The sequence below is a fragment of the Pleurodeles waltl genome, chromosome 4_1, assembly GCF_031143425.1.
Source record: "Pleurodeles waltl isolate 20211129_DDA chromosome 4_1, aPleWal1.hap1.20221129, whole genome shotgun sequence".
In the NCBI taxonomy this organism is placed as follows: Eukaryota; Metazoa; Chordata; class Amphibia; order Caudata; family Salamandridae; genus Pleurodeles; species Pleurodeles waltl.
In genome coordinates, this window is record NC_090442.1 from 597046165 (window position 1) to 597070130 (window position 23966).

Consider the following 23966-nt stretch of genomic DNA (forward strand, 5'->3'; position numbering starts at 1 on the left):
CCCCACACCTGCGTATCCAGGCCACAGACTGGTGGAACACAAGGACAGAGGCCACAGTCACCCACTACCAACAGGCAGGAAGACGATGGCCCCAGTACAAGTGGTACCGCCAGACCTGTGCAGGGGACACAGGCACAGGGGGCTAGGCCCAGTGAGAGGTCATCAGTTGCCCAGGGGAAGGCCACAAGATGGATGCTACAGCCCAGACGTGATCTCTGAGGTCCTGGGAGCCTATCACCATACCCAGGACAGATTGGCCCAAATAGTATCCACCCTGGAGCAGAGTCAGAGGATGCAGCAAGCACACCACCAAGAGGCCATGGAGCAGTGTAAACTGCACAATTCCACAATGGCCAGCATAGCAGGTGCACTGCAGCAGCTTGTCGAAAAACAGCCTGAGGCCCACACAGAACAGAAAGCCCCCACTACAGCACAGGAGACAGACCAGACAATAGGAGCATCAGCAGCAACCTCACATGTACTACCCTCTGAGGGCACACAGGGGACATCCATCTCATCCCCTACAGGCCAACAACAGGCACCCAAACGGACACTCAGGCCAAGATATGGGACAGGAACACCTGCCAAGAAGAAGGCCCCCTCTAAGAAGTGACTTTACAAACAGCTGTCCACTAGCTTTCCCACTCAATCAACCATCAAACAGTGCTACCAATAATAAAAAACTCATGTAAGCATGGATGGACTTACCAGTACTGACAACAATGCTGTCATGTTGTTGCCATTTTTGATAATCACGATGGACCCACTGCCATCACTGTAAATTGCACGATATTATCCCTGCACCAAATAAAACACATATCACACCAGTTACAATGTCCCATGTCATTCTGTGTGAACAAAGTGAAGTATGGATGCAACTGGTTAACAACTCCTTTATTTGTACCTGAGTAGCATGGAATGCACCACTCGCCTTACATGTTGTTGTGCCTAAATATGTTCAGAAAAAAACATAACATTGTATTGTGTCCTATGCAGACCTGGACACAGTGGCAAGTAGCATATTCCAAACCCCCACCCCCCAGATGACAAGGCACACTGACAGTATGATGCACAGACACCAATCTCATCCAATAGTCCCACATAGTTACTGAAAGTAGAGTTGTATCAGTTGGGTCCTGGAATTTATATCTTCCCCTTCCTCATCATCACCATCACTCTCGTCCCCTCTCTGAGGAAGCTGGTCTGGATATACAGCACCCTCCTCCTCCAAGAGGGGGATAGAATTTCTCTCAGCCACGCTGTGCAGCATGCAGCAGGCCACCACTATCCTACACACCTTTTCAGGCCCATAGGCCAGGGAACCGCCAGAGATATGTAGACAACAAAATCTAGCCTTAAGGAGACCTATTGTGCACTCTATCACCCTCCTAGTACGTCCATGGGCTTCAATGTAATTCCTCTCTGCACCTGTCCCAGGATTCCTCACTCGTGTCAGGAGCCAACACAAGTTGGGATAGCCAGAATTACCTAGAAGAAGGTTAACAACACAACTTAAAATACAAGCCTCAGAGGCAGACAGGCTGTCTGTCTGCAAGGTGGCAATAAGTGACAGAAACACCTACCTATGATCCACCCTCTCTCCTCTTGTAGTGTTTCCATCCTCTGTGGCACATTACTGTTCCTCAGCACAAATGAATCATGGGCTGAACCAGGGAACATGGCATTCACATGTGTGATGTACTGGTCTGCTGTACACACCAATCGAATGTTCATGGAGTGAAAGTTCTTCCTGTTTCTGTACACCTGTTCACTCACTCTTGGGGGGATTATAGGTATGTGGGTGCCATCGATGTCACCTATTACAAGGGGTATGTTGGCAAAGGCATAGAAGTCCAACTTGATGGCAGGGAGGTCAGTACTTTGGGGAAACATCACATAGGACTGCAGGTGTCGTACAAATGCATTCAAGAATTTTGTCAGTATAATGCTAAACATGGGCTGTGAAAAACCAGCACCCATTCCACTGTCACTTGAAATTAGCCTGTTGCCAGGAAATGGAGTGCAGAAACCACCTGCACTTCAGTAGGGATGGCATGCTGATTACAATTTGACAGAGTCAGTGCAGGATCCAGTGATGCACAAAGTTCAAGAATAGTTGCACGGGTGAGTCTGTAATTGATAATGATGTTACACTCCACCATGGTCCGCAAATCCACAAGTGGTCTGTACACCGATGGGGCCCTTCCTCGCCACAAGGGTCTGTACCTAGGAGGAGTTGAAAACACGTGTGAGGAACACACATACATGGGCACACATTGTCAGTCATTGAGCACTGCTGGCTTGATTGTTGTGACACAAATGCATAATGTGTATGACATAACATTAATGTGACCACAATGATAGATCAGGGCTTGTCAGGTGATGCAATGCTAATGTTCACAAGCCTATGTGTGTTTGGAGAACAGCTGGGCCTGCATTGTGCAGATGGGAGTTTTATAAATGTGTAGTTTTTGCAAAAATGTCTGCCCCCTGTAATCCTGAACTGTCGTTGTGGAAGTGACCTCATACCGCTAGCGGTTGACATAACAGCATAAGGCAGTGTTTACCGCCCTGCGCACATTCCTTGGTTAACATGGATGTCAATGGGGAATCCTAGTGTATCATGATCGCCGCCGGCGGTGACGGTGCACACCGCCACGGTGCGTACACGAACTTGTCACCCAACTTCACTTGACTCCCTGATCTCGTGCAAGCAGGTACTCCACTGAGTGTACTGCTGTGTCCTGCCTCTGGTCATGGAAGTGGCACGTGTTGCAGGGGAAAGGGCCCCGGCCTTCACCCAGGAGGAATTGGAGAGGCTCGTGGATGGGGTCCTGCCCCTGTACGCCAAGCTCTACGGACGGCCAGAGGTACAGGTGAGTAGGAGGATTGCGGGCCATGGATATGTGTAATGGTTGGTGTTGACAGCATACATGTGTGCACCTTTGACCATGAATGGGCCAGGGTTCCTGACATGCTGGGTGTGTATGTGCTGTTATTCCGTTTGTACTGTCCGTTCCATAGTGGACACATAGCCAACTGTATAAGTTTGGCCAGTGCCTGACCTCTGTGTTACCTTTCTGTGTGTCCGTTTTAGGTAAGCGCCTACCAGAAGAGGGCACTTTGGCATGCCATCGCCAAGGAGGTGCAGACCCTGGGGGTATACATCCGGCAGAGCACCCACTGCAGGAAGATGTGGGAGGACCTGCAGCGCTGGGCGTGACAAATCTGCGTGGCCCAGCTGGGGAAGTCCTCCCAACGGGGAAGGGGTGCCTGTCGGGCATTGACCCCCCTTATGTTACACATCCTGGTGGTGGCGTACCCAGACCTGGATGGGCGCATGAAGGCTGCACAGCAGTCACAAGGGGGTGAGTACACATACCATACATTTGACCCTTGATGGATGTGTGTGTGTACATTTGGATCTATGCTGCTTAGTTGCAGGGACTCTGACTGATGTCCATCTACAGTATGGCCCCCGTGGGGTGTAGGGGTGTTTAGGTCAGGTCTCCTACATGTCGGTTCATTAAGTTGTTTGGGGAATGGCTGTAGAGCAGGGGTCTGGGCAACAGTCAGGGGCATAGCCATGAGTATAGCGGTAGGTGCTGCCTGTTTGAGGGTCTTCTGGGTGGGTGTATGTATGAACCACTATGTTCACTCCATTCAGCTATTTACAAATGTCTCTGCTTTTTTGTCTCCCCATCCCTGTACTCTTGTGTTGTCTATGTACATCAGCATCATCTGGTGAGGGAGCTGAGGCACCGGCAAGTGGGGATGCAGTGGCCCACGGATCCTCTGAGGCAGAGTCATCTGACGCCAAGGGGACCAGTGGGTTGGAGGGTGAGGGGATTACCATGGGGAGGCAACTACCACTGGAGGTAGTGACTCTGATACCTCCTCCAATGGGGGCTCCCTGGCGGTGGCGGACCCTAGAGGGCCCACACCTACTGTGACATCTCCCGCCACCCCAATGCCATCACCACCCTCCCATTTGCTCCCCACCGGGTTGCCCGTATCCGCTCACCCAGAAGTGTGGGCATCTCCTTCGCCCCAGGCACCTCTTCCCCTGCCCCGGTCAGCTCTGCTGCGCTCACGGAGGAGGCTATTGACCTCCTGAAAACCATCTCTGTAGGGCAGACAACCATCATCAATGCCATCCAGGGGCTAGCATCAGAGATGCAGCAGACCAATGCCTATCTGGATGGCATTCACAGTGCCATGTCTGGCCTACAGAGATCTTTTCAGGCTCTGGCCTCCTCTTGGACGGCAGCCAGTGTCCCTGGTCATTCCATCCCCTCTCCAACCTCCTCTACCCCTTCCAGCACCCCACTCCCTTCACCCATCCAAAGCACACATTCTGACCCGCAGGCACACACCTCAACACACAAGAGGGACACTTCAAAACACAAGCACCACACCTCCCACCACAAGCATTCACACAGCCAACAGGCACATGCACACACATCAACATCCACTTCCCCCAGTGTACCCACCTCTTCTGCCTCCCTGTCTGTCCCCTCTACATACACCCCCCAGCTATTGCACCTTCATTCACTGTTGCTGACACTATTCCTGCAGTCACCACAATAGCACACATCCATACATGCACCCCAGACACCACACCTGCACTCACCACAACTACTTTAGTTGACACATGCAGCACACTCACCAAACTTTGCAGACAACCAAACAACATACATACACACTGGCAGCCTGTCTTGTCCCACTGTGTCCACCCCCTCCTCCAAAAACACACAGACACACCAAACCACCCACCCATCACACACCCACCACACCTCAGCATACTGTCCAGTCACCTGCACCCACAACACGTACACCTACAACACTTACGACCACACCCTCTACCTCCATTCCCACGCCTTCCTCCAGGCCCAACCCAATTGCACCTAAGAAACTTTTCCTCTCCCGTGCTGACCTATTCCAACCCACTGGCCCACCCGTCTTATCCCTAAAAGTGCACACCTCTGTGCCCTGCCCACTCCTTCCACCTCACAGCCCGCCCCTGTCTGCCCTTCACATTCCTGTGCCCCTTCCCCAGAGAGAAAGAAGCCCCATGCTGAGGAACTTCCATCTGGCTCCACCCGGTCCAAGCACACTCCCCCACCTTCCAAGGCCAAACCCAAACCCCCTCCACCTTAGGAACGCAACTCTAACCCTATCGTAAATCCCCACCTTCATAAAGAATACATAAACAAGTCTGTACTAATGAGGCATCATCATTGCCTGTCTTGTGAGAGACTTATATCTCCCTAGAAACTGTAGTATAATATGATTCAATCCAGTTTTTTTTGTATAGTACGCTGATGACAGATGGAAAGCCTCACGCCAATTGGCTCCCACACATGACACACACAGCTGGCTTCCTGGCTCAGAAAAATTGCTCATCCTTGGAATGTATTTGAATGTATCTTCTCAGCTGTTTTGTTATTAAAGGTGAGCTATATCAACAGATCATGACAGTTGCTTATTATCAATGATTGTACCAATATTATTCCATCACAACATTAGAGAACCACATTGTGGAATATACTCCATTTAATGATCTCTGCTGCACTATATTTTAATCTCTGTCTTGAAGCACCAAACAATTTTTGTATAACATTCATTAAACTATGAATGATCTCACTTTATATACAGTATGTACACTTGATACATTTTGTGCGTCTTCAATTCTTACTACATATCATCCTTTCTAGTGTCATTCTTGAGTTATACCACTTTAATCTCTACCAAAAAGTATTTATGAGTACACTCTTAGTAGGTATCATTCCATGAGCAAAAGTAGCATTTAATTTAGTACTTACACATTGTCACCATTATCATAGCCTAACATACACCATGCCCTTTTGACTGACGTGCCATCAAAATCTTCATACATCTTAGTATGGATTACCTAGTCTGATGTAACCTTACCTGTTTTGTATCATGATCGTCAAAACTTTCACGACAGGACAAGTAGAACATTTTGCCTGTCAAAGAGTTGGGTTTACTATAAGCATGCATTTCAAAAACTGAATTAGTAACAAGTCTGATCCATCCTCACAAGATGGCGCACATGTTGCGCTTATGCCATTGGAGGGTCCCGAGGGAAGCCAGACACAGTGTAGCATGGAGGGGGCATGGCAGCCTGTCCAGCTATGGACATGCAGGAAGCCTTGGAGTTTACCATGTACAGTGCACCAAATAATGTAGGGGCCACAGTGGGGATATTGGGTGATGAGGGGCCCCTGGACCAGTCTGTCAGGACTGCTGGGGGGCGTAGATAAGAAGCTGAGGCACAAGGTCTCAGTACAGGGGGTAAGACGAAACAGGTTGGGGAAAGTAGCAGTGCGTGTGGGGGAGTCATGGGGCCTGACTGGCACAACAAAGGGGTCACAGGTGGGAGCATCCCTTAAAGGTAGGGAGATGCACAGGCTAGGCTTTTGGATCTTCGGTTACTAGCCATTGGAAAGCAGCAGGCAGGGACACCGGAGAAGAACATATGTGACCAGGTGGCAGGAGGCCAAATTGGAGGCGAGGATCAAAGAGAAGCATGGGCAGTGAAGGAGATGGAAGTGCTGTGGAAGCCTTTAGGCAGGGTCAGGGACCGAGTTGGGGATCAGGTACACCAAGTGAAAAAGGCCAAGGCCAACCCAGACAGCAGCAGGCCCAGGACTGGGGCGAGTCAACAGGGTGCACAGGGCAGTGGATATGGGTCCCTGGGAACAGCTTGGAGATGGGTCACAGTGTAGGTGGGGATGCTTTTTGCGGGGCTATGGCAAGGGCGAGATGTCTGGCTGGAGTGGCTGGGAGTATGGAGCTTCAATGTCAGCAGTTAAGGCTGGCAGGAGGATGGAGTCACCAGCAAAGTCTACGACAGCTTCAGGGTGCTAGTCCGAAGAAATAGGGGGGAGGGGTCATCGGTGGCCCTCTCTATGATGAAGGATCATCCATGCAATTCACGGGCACATGCGCGTCCAGCACCCGACGGGGCTCAGCTTGTTTCACAAGAGGGTATAACAACTGCATGCTGTCTGATTGATGGGAGTAATGTGGATGATTTGGATATGGACTATGATGAGGAGGAAGATGATTGAGAGGATGGTGAAGTGTGTGAAGAGGTTGGGGGAGTCCGGAAAGCCCTGGGAGACCCGGAGAGGGGGTGCACTAATGGCAGCAGGAGTTGGTGTTGGTGTTTTACAGAATACAATTGAGGACGATGGTGGCACCCCGGGGCAGACAAAGGAGATACTATCGGGAAGCAGCTAGCAGAAGAAAAAGAGAGCTGGTATGCCAGTAGGTAAGAAAGAGTGGTGGGCAGTCTGGGACACAAATTCTGGGGGCACTGCCCCAAAGCCATATAAACCTGTGAGAGTGAGGGATAGGGTGACTGAAGGGGCGGGAGTACTGTCAAAAGAGAGGGGGGGGTGAAAATCTGGGTGTAAAGACAGGGATCCAGACGGAATCTCCTAAGGCAGGTGAGGTGGAGAGCGGGAGACCAAGGAAGGTGGTGGGCACAAAAACACATTGCCTTATATGGGGCTGGTTATGCTGCTAGGTTCTCACCTCTCAGAAAAGAGCAGGACATGGAAACACAAATATGTGGACGTGTTCAAGCCTTTGCACAGGGACATCCAAGCTAAAGAGGGATCCAAGGAAGAGGAGTGTGAATTGGCAAGGAGGATGAGGGTTTCCCATTACAATGGAGAACTGGACGTCAGCATATTTAATCTATGCCAGCGTGTACTATGAAAAATATCTGCACAGGGCAATAGCTTTATTTAGGTATGTGGATATTATTTGGAAGGCCCAAATGCATTTAATGGGTTTTGCCTCGCTTTGTTTTTACGAGGAATTTAGAGCCAGGTTTAACCTGAATCCAGATATGCCTTGGGAGATGTTGATTCTGAGCTGTGGATGGAGTGGATGTCCTCAACATAATCTACAGTTTCTAGCCATACGGAAAGTGGCCTACTCATTACCTGCAAGTCCTTTCAGTCACATACCGCTCAAAAGGGAGTGAGTACTGGGGTCAGGAACTTTTCGACAGGGAATAATTCATCTGCAAGCTGGGATTTCAACAGGAGATTTTGCAACAGAATCCCATATAAATGAAAGCATGAGTGTTCCAAATACAGGGGCCGGCATGCTATTACACAATGTTTCACATTGGCCAGTCCTTCTGGGCAGAGGGGAACAGGTAAGGGCATAGGACAAGACGGCCCTATTGGTCCAAAGTTAGGGTGGACACCTTATTGCCATGGCTGATGCAATACTCAGACAGGGAGGCGGCCGTGAAGTTGGAATGGGGTTTTCATGAGGGTTTTTGGGTAGGCTATCAGTGTCAGCCAAAGAATTCCCAGAAGTGGTGGAAGCAAAGTTGCATAATGAGGTAAAAAAGAAGGCAGGATTGCAATCCCATTTTACGATTGGCCTTTGTCTAACTCAATAATATCCCCATTAGGGGTGGTACCTAAGAAACAGGAAGGAGAGTACAGGCTGAGCCATTATTTATCCTGGCCTGAGGGGGCATCAATCAATGACTTCATAGCCATGGAAGATACCACAGTGGGATATGCCTCAGTGGATAAGGCTATCAGGCTGGTCAGAAAAGGGTGAGGCTGGTGAAGTGCAACGTTAAGTCACCATTTCACTTGTTAATAATACATTCTGAGGATTTTCCATTACTGGGCATGCAGCTTGGAGGTGCCATTTATGTTGACAAGGTCCTGCCAATGGGCTGTGCTATATCATGCACTTTTTGAATGGTTCAGTTGCTTTCTGCAATGGGCTTTCATGAAGTGTAGCGGGCATAGAGCGGTAACACACTATCTGGATAATTTTTTGTTTGTCTGGAGGCATGATATCAACAGGCCCTATCAATTTGAAGCCATGGCTGAGGTTTTTGGAGGACCTCTGGCACCTAAAAAGACTGTGGGCCCTAGTGCAGCTTTGACCTTTTTGGGTATTGAATTGGATATCGTTAACGTGATTGCAAGGTTACCATGGAAGAAGTTGCAGAAGATGCAGACTTTCTTGGAGGAGGTGATGAGGGAGAGACGCTTGGAGCTCCGTGAGGTGCAGCGATTGTTGGGTTTGTTGAATTTTGCTTGTAGGGTAGTGTGGGAAAGGTGTACCTTATGTAGATGGCTGGGCATGACCATGTCTGGTGCTAGGGTACCTCATCACAGAGTTCGGGTGTCAATGGTATTCAGGGCAGATTTGACGGTTTGGCACTCTTTTCTTGAAAAATTCAAAGGTGTGTCAATGTGGTTTCAGGAGGACAGATTGGTGAGACAGATGCAAATATTTTCAGATACTGCAGGTGCACATGGATTTGGTTTGTTTTGGGACCGGATGTGGTGTGCAGACTACCTAGAATAATCAATCACTCACGACGTGACCACAATTTTCCATGACCTCAATACAAGTACTTTTTCATGTCTGCTTTTTACATGTATTTCAATGAGGTTTGAGAAAATGGTATATCAGTAAATGGCACATAATAATTCATTCTGATGCTGATGCTGACCAGACGGATGTCCAACTGACGAAGAGAATTGCAGCTTGCTGATCCCATTGAGGAGAGGTATAATAAAATCCTATTGTTTGTTGTAGATTTTGTTCTTCAAATATTTTGTTAGAGCTATAGTTAGATGTTTTCCAAAGTAATTTTTGACAAAATGTTTCTAAATTAAGCCCAAACATGCTATAGTAATTAGAGGGTCAGGGAGAGAAATGCAAATATTGACTAATGTGATTAGCTGAGAATTTATCTTGTTCACCTACTGAAGCCAGATGTATGTTATTTCTATTGCGCAGCTTTTGTTGTTATTGATTTGTATTGTAACTCTTGAAGGCTTAATTGTGAAGGCTTTACTTAAATTGAGATTCTTTAGAAGATTTGGTCAACCAGTGTTATTCACCTATGTTTATCAATTGGTATTGAGACTAATAAACGTACTGTTAGCATTGTCAATATAGGGAAATAAACCTTCTAACTTTTACTAAAAGGTGTGGTTATTCATGGCCACATAGGTCATGGTGCGTGACGTTTAATGACTCAAAGCTTTGACAAATCAATTGTTTATATGTTGTGGGTTCCAAATTATTTATAGAACAGGTTGAGGGTAATGATGGTGAGATTCATCCAAGCGTAGTCAAAAGGCCTATTGAACCTCTAACATGTTCCCTTACAAATAAAAATTATAAAAGACCAAATAAGGTCAGACGTGCTTACAGTTTTGGTAGCAGAGTCAGATGGTTATTCTCCCATCATTTTCAGTTATCACTTGCACAGTTCTGGGAAGAGTTGAATGGTAAAGTCTCCTTAAGAGAACACCATCATTTTCAGTTGTCATTTGCCCATTTTGATAGCACAGTTCAATGGTTAGTCTCCTCAGGAGGATTAGTACTTCCCAGGATTTTAAAAGAGTCGGATGATTTGCCCCCGTGGTAAAAGAAATTAAGATTGTGTCTCCCTTAGAGCCTAACATGATTTTCCCAAAAGCTTGGAGGTTGCCAATACTTGTTTGAAGATGTTCTCAGCATTCCAGTGAGAGAGTGAATGAAACAGATTTTGTGCTTGCACAGCTTAAGTAAATTGCAGGTGAATTGTGATGTTTGTGAGTGGATAGGGAGTCTGCATACTCCAAATTAAGTTGTTTAGGGAGTTGGAGTACTCCAAAAGACTGTGAGTAGAAAATTCGCCAAACCTCTTATCTGTGGGGCTTTTGTGCTAAATAATTGCCCAAGTGGTTGTTGGTATACGGACCTTGTGTGGCCTAAGACTCCAGAGTATTGTAAAAGTGTATGAGACACTTGGTTTATGTTGTAATTTGTTTTTTTAATAGGTCAATCAGGGGTGGTTGACAAACTCAAACTGCGTGCTAAAGTGAGTGATAGGTTTTCAACTGAGATTAGGTGAGTCCTATGTGCACCAGAAGGATCCAATGATCAGTTAGGAGTAACATTTGGGGGTCAAATTTTGCTTGCGAGTCAGGGAAACTGAGATAGAAGGAGTATCTGTTAGAGTGAAATTCCACAGTGGAAAATTCAGTAAAGTTTCTGAAGCAAATTTTACCTACCTGTAGTAAACAGGTAAGCAGTGTGTTGATTTATTTAGTACTTGTAATATTTGCATTTAGTTTTGCATGAACTCGAGTTTGAGAAGACAGGCCGAAAGGTTTTGTCAGCTGCTGCACATGTGAGAGTGACGTCACTAGAGTGCCACTGGGATAGGTCGGGTAGAGAGAAAGATCGCAAGCGGATTGGTGGACAACTGTGAAGCGTAATTGGTTGAGCAGGTAGATGAAGGGGATTTAGGGATTTAAAATGTACGTCCTGATTCAATTGAAGTAGCGTAAGATTACTGAAAATGAAATTTTTCAAAGCTTTAAAGAGTGTCCCAAGGGGAGATGCTTTAATTCCAACTATAATAGGAGAAATTACACTGCCAGAAGGAACACTTGCCTATATTGTATTTGAAGATCAAGGTGCTGCGCCATGTCCTTGGCTGAAGCAATGGTACAAAGAAACAGAGAGAGACAGGAGCTTGGCATTCCCTGCCCATGGAACATGAGAATTTTAGAGAATTTGAGGAGCGTACTGTATGACTCAAAACCTCCTCCGACACCTGCACCATTAGAAGCATTAGCTATTTGGGAAATAGTGGCCAGACAGCAACAGCAACAGAAATTTGAGAGGGGAATGAGAAAAGCAGAGAAAACCTCAGTTGAGGCGAGATGGGGTAGTGAGCAGAAATTTTGGAGGACTGAGATTTTAAAGGGAGTCAAGTTGTTTCCTGCATTTACACAAGAAAACGAGAGCAAAGCTAGAAAAGGTACCAAAAAGAGGAATTCCTATCCTTGTGATGGCAAAGAGTAGAAATCGACTGAGTCTAGGAAAAGTTTGACCTTTCAAGAGAATTCAGATGATGACGAGTTTATCATGCAATTAGTGAGAAATCGTCCCCCACCGTATGCAGTGCATGAGTCAGGTCCAAGGGCTAGTACAGACCCCACAGCTCCGATGTCCATAGAAAGTACACAGAGACAGATACAGGTTAGCCATAATGTCCCTACCACTTCTGCGATTCAAGTGCCTATGCCATAGTTTGAGATACCAAGAATTTACCCAGACTTTCCCATTATAGATACTACAACAAACTTAGTGGTGCCGACAGGACAGACTTCCCACATGAGACAAGATTATCAGAAGCTGACATTGGTTCAGATAGAGTCTACCCCAAATTTGATGTCTCCAGGACAAACACAGATGATCCCGAGATACAACCCCATAACAGGTTCCCAGACAGAGATGTCTGCAATGACAAAACAGAATACAGAAGTGATATATCCTAGAGATCCAAATGTCTGACCGAGTCCAGGTCCCGTGTCAGTACAAGTCACCGTAGTCCAGTTATACTATTGTTTGCTCAGAGAAATGACAAGAGCAATGAACAGAAAGTATTGAACCCAAGCATAGAAAGGGAGAGGTTCAATAAAAACTCAAGAATGATGACTCCCATGAGACCGACATTTGATAGAACAGGTCCGTTAATAGATTTGAGTTCTTTTAGAACTCCTCCAAATATTCAAGGGAGATTCAACCTAAGTTACAACTGAAGCATGATGACACCAGAAACCCAGAGCCTGACGTTACAGCAGGTGCCCGGTGTACGCAATAAGAACATTTCATTACAAGGTTTGACTGCTCAGCAGCTAACTGAATGGTTAGAGAAGTGGAGTGGAACACAAGGAGATTCCAGTGGAGGAGGTGCCTGGAATTTGACCAGGCTTGGACTAGAAGCAAACGACTTAATTGAAGGAACTATGGGAATAGACAGAATTGAATCATACTGTGAAGAAGAGTTGCGTTATTTGTGCAAATTCATCACCACCAAAGCAGGAATAGCACATCAGAAATTAGGAGATCTGGCTGAAAAATATGATGTAGAAATTGAGAAAACAAAACATTCAAAGGGAAGTTAAAGGCTAGAGTTTGAATCAAAGGACTTTGAGAACATGAGTATACCGGGAATGAAAATTCACCTCAGAGAATTAATTCAGAACATTCAAACATGGGGAGCATTAGATAAGTGGGAAGGCAGATGGGTGAAGAAAAGAGACAAGGAGAAGAGAGATTCTGGGAATCTTACTGCGAATGTGCAGCGAGTTGAGGACCCAGTAAAAATATTACCAATGAGAGAAATTCCGGGAGGAAATTTTGTTCATATCCCTTGGAGCAAGAGTGACATATTATCATTTACCAATGATTATCCCAGGTTGAGAGAGAAGCCAGTGGAGTGGTACCAGCAGACAGACAGATTTGTGAAGCTCGCCAAATGCCTGTGGGAGGATTTGAACACCCTGTTAGAAACAGTAGTTCCAGCATACTTATGGGTTGAGTGCAAGAGGAGTGTAGACTGGCCAACACGAGAACCTCAGAGAGATCCATCTACAGGTGCACCATCTCCTGATGTAACGAAAGATTACTATAAGGTGACTGAATTTTTGAAAATGAGAATTTCGCCCAAGAATATCGATCGGCAGAAAATAGACAGGACCGCTCAGGAAGGGAAAGAGTCGATACATGCATATTATGAACAACTACTGCAGGCTTTCAAACATTACAGAGGGACAGAAACGATTGAGCCGAAAGATATGATTCATTTTGTGTTCAAGTTTGTCGAAGGGTTGAGACCTGAAATTAGCCAGATGATTAAGAGTCATTTGATTTGTTGGCAAGCACAGCCGATTGATGAAGTACTGTTGTATGCAAAGTACTGTAGTGACAAGACTGAGTTGAAGCAGAGAAAGTTGAAGGAAAAGGCAATGCTGATGCAGATTAAAGTGGCACAATCAGGAATGCAGGTACGTTTTCCGCAGCAGCAGTAGGGAAATGCATGATTACAAAACCAGACGAAAGGTAGAGGTTGTGGTGGAATGGGAAATGTGAACCGTAGTTCTGATTTGAATACTGTTGTTGTTCAGAATGATGTGCAAGGAATGAAAAGGATGTTACCTTGTCACGTTTGAGGAGGCCTCAGACATTGAAAGCAGGAGTGTCTGATGGTGAATCAGGAAGGGGTTGTTCGGCAGACAAGTGAGATCAATTCATTTCCAAACATGAGAGGACCAAGAATGAGGGGTCAAAAAACAAATTTCCAAAGTAATGTGAACCACACGCAAAATTTTCGGCCTATGCAACAGATGAAAATGCCACGTTTGCAGATGTCCCAGTTACAGCAAATGCAAGCCTAAGTCCAAATGGTACCTAGGCAACAAATTCAGATACCTCAAGCCCCGATGGAGCAGCAGCAGGTGATGCTTCCTCAGCCGGTTACAGTTCAAAGGCTTAACCAGAGTAATAACACTATACACCAATACCCACTACAAAGTGAGGATGAAGCGAATGATGATTGGGTGAGTGAGAGTTCAGATGAGGAGGAATGTGTGTTAGCAGCTTCATTAGAAGTGGATCAAAAGGGTCCCTAAGTGAAGGGAAAAGTAATGGGTCACAAAGTCTAATTTTTAGTTGACACAGGAGCTACACGCTCCACAGTAAGAATGACAGGATTTCCAAACTTATCACTTTCAGGGAAAACAGTACAGATCGTAGGAGTTGCAAATCAGTATTTGACAAATCCAGTCCCAGAACCAGTTCAGGTTAAAACTGGAAACATTAAACTACAAATTCGTAGTCTGTGACTCAAGTCCGGTATCCTTAGTAGGAAGATACTTGCTGTATAAAAAAAGATTACTTGCTCGAATGATGGCATTGCCATCCAGACAAACAGTGACGAGGAAGATGACTTGCCTGCCGAAACAGATTGTGATACAGTGAATGAGGAGTACCCTTTGATCAGTTTCTTTCCAGTCTTTACAGTACGAGATCTTCCTACTGACTTACAGGAAACAGTCAAGATGAAAATGTGGGATTTTACAGGAAAGGAGGTTGATCTAATCAATGGTGTTGAACGAGTGAAAGTCCCACACAAGCCAAAAGCGATTTTTCCCCAGATACCCCAATACCACATGACGCAGGACACATTTGAAGGGATTGCACCTATAATTGCAGAATTCGTAAACCCAGGGGTTTAAAAGGAAGTACAGAGTAGCCCATGTAATTCACCAATAATGTGTTTGTGAAAACCCTGTGGGAAATTTCGTATTTTTCAATATTTGAAGAAAATAAATTACATTGGGGGTCATTACGGCCCCGGCGGTCGGTGTAATTGGGGCGGTAGTACCGCCAACAGGCTGGCGGTACATAGCGGTACACACTGCCACTATTATGACATTGGCGGTTTGGCCAAAGGTAATGACCGCAGGGCTGGAGACTACAGTCTCCATGGCATTTTGACCCGGCGCACCGTCATGATTTCCGTGGTTTCTGAACTGCCACAAAAAGCATGGCGGTAGGCACTATCAGTGCCAGGGAATTCCTTCCCTGGCAATGATAGGGGTCTCCTCCGCCCCCCCTCCCCAGGGCACTCCGCCACCCCTCCACAACCCCCCTGACATTTACACACATACATACACACCCATACACACACGCATACCCACATTCACCCACGCATGCATACATTCATACACACTCACAGCAACACTCACTAACATAAATCCAGGCACACACGCAATCACACGACACAACATGCACATACACACACCCATTTATGCACACATGCATTACACACGCATGCACGCATTCAAACATAGTCACACACACACACCCACACACACAACACCCCCCACCCACCTCTTCTGTTGGAGAACCCAACTTACCGACATGAAGGGGGTCCTCCAACAGGAGACAGGACACCGCGTTGCTGTCAGCAGCAGCGTCCACCAGCAAAACACTGCCAGGCCATATCATGGCTCATGATATGATCGGCGGCGTTCTGCTGGCGTGGCGCTGCTGCTGGCACCAGCGCCACCTTACCGCCGTCCGCCGCCATGACCGTAGCTGGAATTCCACCAGCCTTAAGGCAGGATTCCGGCTACGGTCATAATGTGGCTGACAGTCGGTGGCGACGGTATGTTGGTGGCCGTCGCCGTGGCGGTAGGTGGCATTTGCCGCCAATGTTATAATTAGGGCCAAAGTGTCCCCAGCAAAGTTACAGTACTGTCAGAAAGAAATAACATTTTTGGGACACCAAATTGAAAAGGGAGCTAGGAAGATTTCCAGGTAGAGGATTACAGCTATATTACAGATGAATCCCTTTGTCACACAGAGAGATGTCAGAATGTTTCTGGGAATGGTGAGCTATTGCTGCCAATAGATTCCCAACTTTTCAATCATTTCAAAGCCATTGTAGAAGCTGACTCACAAAGAAGTTACAGATCCTTTAGAGTTGGACCAAGCCTGTATGAAAGCCTTTACTGAGTTGAGAGAAAGTCTGTGCAAAGCTCCGGCTTTGGGAATGCCTTACTACAATAAACCTTTTACTTTGTTTTGACATGAGCGTGATGCATGTTCTTTGCCTATTTTGATGCAAGTCCATGGTGGTGTAAACCGCCCAGTAGCATATTTTTCAGCTTCGGACCCAGTTGGAGCAGCCTTACCTGGCTGTCTGTATACAGTAGCTCCAGTTAGACTGAGCCTCACTCAGAGTGAGAGCATTGTGATGGGACATCCTTTAACTGTCATGGTCGCTCACTCATTTGAAGTTTTGTTTAATCGGACCAAGACCCAACATTTGATCAATGCCAGACTGACTCGTTACGAGACCATAATCGTAGCGTTTCCGAATGTAACATTGAAAATGTGTACAGTTCTTAACCCAGCAACTTTGCTTCCCAATGAAAATGTTGAAATGATAAATTGAAAAAGTTCAACATGACTGTCTGGAGGTAACTGACTTGTGCACAAAAATGAGACCTGAGATTAAAGATGCCAGATTAGAAGAAAATGATCAAATTGTTTTTGTTGATGGCTCCTGTTTAAGAGATAACATGGGAACATTTACAGCAGGATATGCTGTTTGCACAATACCTCGTATATTTGAGGGATCCTGGCTTTGAGGAGTGTATTCCGCACAAGTGACTGAATTAGTGGCCCTTGCTAGAGCATGCCATGTTTCTGCACAATTTACGGTTACCATTTACACTGATAGCCAGTATGGATTTGGAGTAGTCCATGACTTTGACCACTTATGATCGCAGAGAGGTTTCTTCTGCTTCGCCAGTTAGAAATGGGGAAAGAATACATGATTTGTTACAAGCTTTACAACTGCCTGAAAAGATTGCTGTGGTGAATTTCAGTGCACACCTGAAATCACAAGGTTTTGTATCAATGGGAAATGGATATGTGGATCAAGTCGCAAGGTTTTGCACCCTGAATTGTATATCCTTTAAAGAAAAATGGGAATTGTTGCCAGAGGAAGAACCATGTACAAATTTTGATTTGAATATAATTGCCACTTGGGAAGAGCTGAAGGAGCTTCAGGAAAATGTTGACAAAGACGAAAAAAGAACTTGAGTAAAATTGAAATGTGTACAGCGAGATGATGATGTACAGGTGTCAGGAAAAGGACAAGTGTTTTACCAAATAATTTGTTGACTCAAATGGCCAGATATTATCATGGTCAGGCACATGTTGGAAGGGATGTCATGATTTGCACATTTAAGCAGTCTAGGTTCAATCCAAAGTTTAGACAGCTTGCTGAAGCAGTTTGCCACCGTTGCATCATCTGTCAGCAGATGAACATGGGGAGAGAATAGTGGTCAATTTGACCCACATTGGAAGAGCGGCAGGTCTATTTAGCAGGATGCAGATAGATTGTATTGTGATGCCAGTGTGTGGAGGATTGAGATATGTGCTGGTGATAGTGTGCATTTTTAGTCACTGGATTGTGGCATACCCCACACTAAGGAGCGATAGTCTTACTGTACCTCGTTTTGGGTTTCCGGTCTCTTTGGAATCAGGTAGAGGAAGTCACTTCAACAATAAAGTGATTTAATTGCTTTGTTCAGCTTTAAACATTGAGCAGAAGTTTCATTGTAGCTACCGCCCTGAGGCATCAGGACTTGTTGAGCAAGTGAATGGTACCTTGAAGTCAAGACTTACAAGGATGTGTGCGTCCAAGAATCTGAAATGGCCAGACACACTAACGCTAGTACTGATGAGTATGAGAAACAGGAGGACTGCACTGTCGGCACATGAAATACTCATGGGCAGAGCAATGAGATTGCCAGCAATTCCTGCAAATGCTCTTGTGAATATAACAGATGATATGGTGTTGGACTACTGCAAGGGCCAGATGATGTGGTTTGCTCTTTCTCTCATCAGGTAGAAGCCACCACACTGCAACCGTCTCAAGATCAAAGCCACAACCTGAGAGTGGGAGATTGGATTGTGATCAGAAAACACGTAAGGAAAACTTGCTTGGAGTTTCGGTGGAAAGGCCCGTACCCGGTAGTACTGGTTACCACTACAGCCGTGAAGTGTGCAGGAGTCCCGAATTGGATTCACGCAAGCCATACTAGGAAAGTACCCTGTCCTTTGGACAACCAACATGAGCTGTTGAGAGTACCAACAACTTCTGGAGGCTCTCCAGAAAGTGAGCAGGATACGGGAGAATCGGAAACCGAATCTGAGCAGACCAAGGGTGGGTCAGGCACTCCTGTGAGAGATGAAATGGAATACTTACAGGAGGATAACAGCGAACCAATCTCACATGGAATAGCAGGCAAGTCTTGTCAGAGGAGGGCTCTCCCAGAAGCAAACAATCTTGAAAGACAGACAGAGCAAGATACAAGCTCTGAAGAAGTGGAAGGAGTTGAGGCAGGTCAAAGTCAAAACGATCTGACTCCTCCAACAGAAGACGCAGGTACCTCAAGTCGAAATCCTGCAGAATTGGGAGAAATTGAAAGTTCAAAGCTGAAAAGAGCTTTGGCCAGAGATCCACTGAAAAGAGATAAGTGGCCGAAATCACTGGCCAAGAGAAAAGAAGCAATTACAGTGACAACAGATGATGAAGAAGTAGACACAAGAAAAGAAGATTTGAGAGATGGAGAGTTAAATGGAGATCGAAGATTGAAAAGAAAAACAAGTGCAAGCAGAAGGTATGCAGGTCCTGAATGGGTGTATGCAATGACAAGTGAATGGCAAAGTGAATTTTTGTCTTTTTGTTTTGATCGTGAAATTCCAGGTCAATATTTTGGCATGTGAAGGAGATCAATGAACTGTAATTTGTAAAAGTTACACAAGAGAAACGTGAAAAAGAGACAATTGAAATTAAGCAGAAAATACATTTTCGATGAACTGAATTGACAAGCTGCTAAACCGATTGTGACAACAAGTGCCGATTTTGACAAGTTACCTAGTTTTGACAAAAGTCCTGGAAAAGACCTCCTCAGACCTTCAGTATCCAGGGCAGTCCCTTCTGTTTACCTAATGTCACTTGTGTGAAAATGAGTTCAATCCTAGGAGTAATCTTTTTCTGATGCGAAAGTTATTAATTTCTGATCAGGTAAGGGAAGTGGATTTGGGCACGGTATTTCCCCTGGAACTGAGAGAAAGACACGGATTCGGATGAGATATACCCCATTCTGGTAAAAATAACTCATAATCCCCACATTTAGGAGCAACCAGCCAGAAACAGAGATTCTAGCCCCCCTGGTATTTCCACTCTCAAATGAGGGCCAAAGGTCATAATAGTAATTGAAGCCACGGGATTATGGGTGGAAACACTACAGGCCTACGCAGTTTCTTCAAGGACTTCTGCTGCTCAAGACAGTTGAAATCTCCAAGTAAAAATCAACAAACAGTCTAGAGTAACACAAGAATTAGTCGTGTTAACACTGATTCGTGGGTTATTCCTCACTCCTAAGTGAGCCTCAGGGTACTACTCATAATGGGACATTTTTTTCCAACCCACAGAGATATCATTACGACTGGTAATAGTATCACCGGGAGCTGGAATTAACAGAGAATTTAACAAGCCACTCGTAGTAAGGGCTTACGAGATATAAACTCCCACTACATTGACACTTAATTGTCTATTATTTTTTTAACTGTAAATTGGTTCATAAGTGCAACATATGAATGTTTACATATTTATGTTTCAGGTCAGTAATGTGTGGGCTATAGGAGACTGGAGTTCCTAGTTATCATCGCCCTTGCACCTCTCTCTAGGCTGCAAATATCTTGCTCTGTGTAACCCATGGTTGTTTGTAGACAGGATTGCTTGGCCACGGTTGGTATTCAGGCCTTTGCCACCAGGCTCTGACACCGGCTTGCCCACTGAGGTAAGTTGGGGATTCCGGTAGGGCTGTCACAGGTGCCCACTCCTTACAAGGGTATAGCTGTCAATGTTGTACAGTGGCAGCAGGTTCCCGAGGACTAAGGGATTCATTACACATTAAGTGTCGCTGCATTTTACTACCTTATCAGGGATAGAAGAGAGCCATATCTCTGCCTGAATTAGGACCTATGGCCTCCTTGCTACGCCATCGACTCCTTGCATTGCAATCATTTGGACAAATCCTCTTTTTTTAACATGATGTTATAACTTAATTGATGTATTTGATTCTTCTTGTGCAACATACATAAATAAAAGAGTGTGAGCATTACTTGATTGTCCTCCCCAAAATTACAGATGGTTGCATTCATATTTTCTTTTTCCGAAACTCAAGTCCATCAAAAAAAAAAAAAAAAAAAAATATATATATATATATATATATATATATATATATATATATATATATATATATATAGATAAACTAGTCATTTCATCCGCCATGGTCAGCTTTCTACGATCAGTTCTACAGTCAGTTGGATAGATGCGTAGGAGATCATAAGGACCCATCCACAAACATGCTCTAACAGTCAGTGCTTCTTCGGCAAGACTCAATTTTAACATTCTCATTACTAGGCAACACATAATGGATCCAGAATGGCACAACACCCTTCCTCTGCACTCTGTGCTCAGAAATATCCTGGATGTCAAACTCATCCCACAAATACTGAATTCATTCGACTCTTCCTAAAGCATAAAAACAATTTCGATCCAGTCTTCCCGGGGGAACTAGAAACTGCACTCTCCTCACTTTCCCTGGTTTCCTTTCATGCCAACCATTACCTTTCTGTGATGCAACACATCATGCAGTAACTAACACAGCTAATTTTCATCTACTGGCACTCAAAGAGATAAATTAGGTTCTGCCCCCAATCCTCTTCAAACCATAGCTTCTCCTTGCTCTGGAAATGCCAGTGGGCAAAACTGCTACATTATTCTCAAAATCCTTTCAAAGCCACAGTCCACCTTACAGACTTCTTTTTTTCACCACAAAACATAAACACAACACTGCTATGCTTATCAACTTACAATGGCTCCTAAATGGAATGCATCACATACACATCTCTGCATTTTAAAATACTCTCACAGCTCACGAACCTTCTCATTCTTTCTGGTTGCAAAAGAGGGCTCATAAGCAAAATCACTCTTTTCCGGCAATGCCCAAGATTCAGAATGACTCGAATGAAACAATATACTTTACATGGTGCAACCTTTACGTTCTAGAACTCTCTGCAAACCAATTTAAGATAAAAATTCTCACTAATGTCCTTCTGAACATACTTGAAAACCCACTTTTTAGGTCTGCCTAGCGACAGCACAAGCTGTCTGATTGTAAATGACCTATTGTGAACGTAGTGTACCTGCAGCTCACCCATTGTTTATCGTTCATTGTCTTTATTGTCACTCTCATTTGCTTGCTTCTTATTTAATGGATTGTCCTCCTCCTCTTGTGTTAGTCCAGTCCCTGAAGCACAGTGTTTTTTTACAATTTTTGACTGTCCGACTTAAACCTTCAACTATTCACATTTAGGGAACCTTGTTTCTGTTTTCATTCAGGCCTTCATGAGAGTGCATCTGTTTTCTAGCTTTCTCTCTTGAGTGCTTTGTCCCCCCTAAAACTGCGTTGCTCCCCATCCCCTCCCAGCTTATCTGAAAAAGCACATCTATAGACATTCTTACTAGGGTATGGCTGAAGAGCAGAATTTAAAGGTTGTTCTTGCTTTATCTCCTGTATTCCAGATAAAGTATGAAAGCACAAGCTTTGACACACAAAGGCTTTCATGGTTCTGGGGAGAGGGCCACCCACTGCACTCACTGAGCTGCAGTGCTTAATTTGTAAATAAAAACGTGCCGTGCCCAAAGCCCTCCTCAGAAACTTGTGGTTGCTGCAATTAAATGTGCGAGCACAGAATACTGAGACAGCATAACCCTGAAGCTATCTCGGGCCTCTTTAATCCATTTACATCCACCCCCTGCATCTTCAGCTCACTCTTGCAGCTTTTTGCTATCTACCTTTGTGACGCTGTTTTGTTTTTCTCTTCCTCTGTCTTTCCCATATGTATCTTTTGCTCGCAGGAAATGCTTGAGGCAGAAGAATAGGTGCCAGCCCTCAAAAATAAGTGCTGACGCCCGCACCGGAAACCACCCGCTCAAATTAAGCACTGCTGAGCTGACATCTGTACTGAGCATGACACATCTGCTGGAGACCCATAAATTTGCTCCCTGGGCTAATACACAGAACCAAATCACTAAATCCCATGAAAAGAAACATATTCTGATACTTCCTTATTCTTTTTAAATTGTGCTCAGAGTTTCCAGAGTGGAAAGTATTTGAAAAATAAATCACTCCACTTATAAAGCTTACACATATTGAATTCAATGAACAGTTTTGGGGTACCAAAAGACGTATTTGCTTTTCCTTTTTTTTTTTTTTTTTTTTTTTTTTTTTTAAATAAGCACACTTTGGCTTTGCCTACAGCTCTACACTTGCATTGTAAAGACAGGACCTATTGGCTTTGCAAATGCTTGTTCAAAATATATCGAATTCAGAAGCACTATATGATAACAGTGATTTATAGTTTTGCAGACTAATAGTCAAACTCACAATCTTATTGAAATTGCAAATACCAATTCTTAGTTTACATTTTAGATGAATTCACTATACCAGTTTTGTGAATTTACTTTCAACTCATCGTTTTTAGGTCGAGCGTAGGCATACAGACTCTTGCATACTTTTAGTATACTTACTTCTGTGGGCACAAAGCAAATTCATTTGTTTGTTTCAGTGTCATTTAAAAGTCCTTACTTGCTGGTGATCAGTCATGTCCATTTGACCTTTCTTTTTATGGTCAAGCGTGCAAACTCTGGCCCCTGTTTTAATGTTCATGTGGGCGTTTAACCACACCCATGTCACGCCTACCAGTTTCATTGGTTCGAGGGCTTACCTTTTAAAATGTGCTTGATTTCATTTGTGAAAGGCATGCATATGTCATGCCTTTTCAGTTCTTTAGCCCTTCTCGACAGCACCGGAAAACTACTGAAAACATATGAGGCTCCATGTTTTCCGCATTGGCTTCTGGACTACTTTTCCTTTTTATTTCATACGCAGCGCGATCTCGCTGGGCAGTAGTCCATTGCTTTGCATGACATCGACCCTGTTACAAAGATAATTGCATAACTGCTGATACGTTTGACTGCAAGAAAACCTCTGTTTCCTTTTGTGTGCTCTTTCACGCTCATGCTCATGGTGTGGCCCTTCAAATCGGCTCGCTTATCTAAAACTCTGTTTCTTTTCATTTTCAATGTAAGCGACAAGAAAAGACCAGTTAGGACTTTACAACGCTAATAGCTCTAAGTCAAACAAATGTGAGACCCATTGCATTGCAAATGCTTGTTCTCTTTGGGAGCAGGGACTAACTACTGTACAATTACGCTTTGTTGTGTTTATCTGTTCTTTGGGAGACTTTTTTTTCTTGGTTTCCTGCTCCTGTGAGTCAATGTGCTTACACAGCTAAGCTCGGGGGCACTGTACACGCACCCTACGGCTTCGGCCAAAGCAGTTAAATCATACTCCCCCACACCATATTCTTGCTTCTCCTGCCATCCACTCACCCTCCTTCCCCTATCGCTTGTTAACTCCTGTGCCACTGTGGCTTTTTGA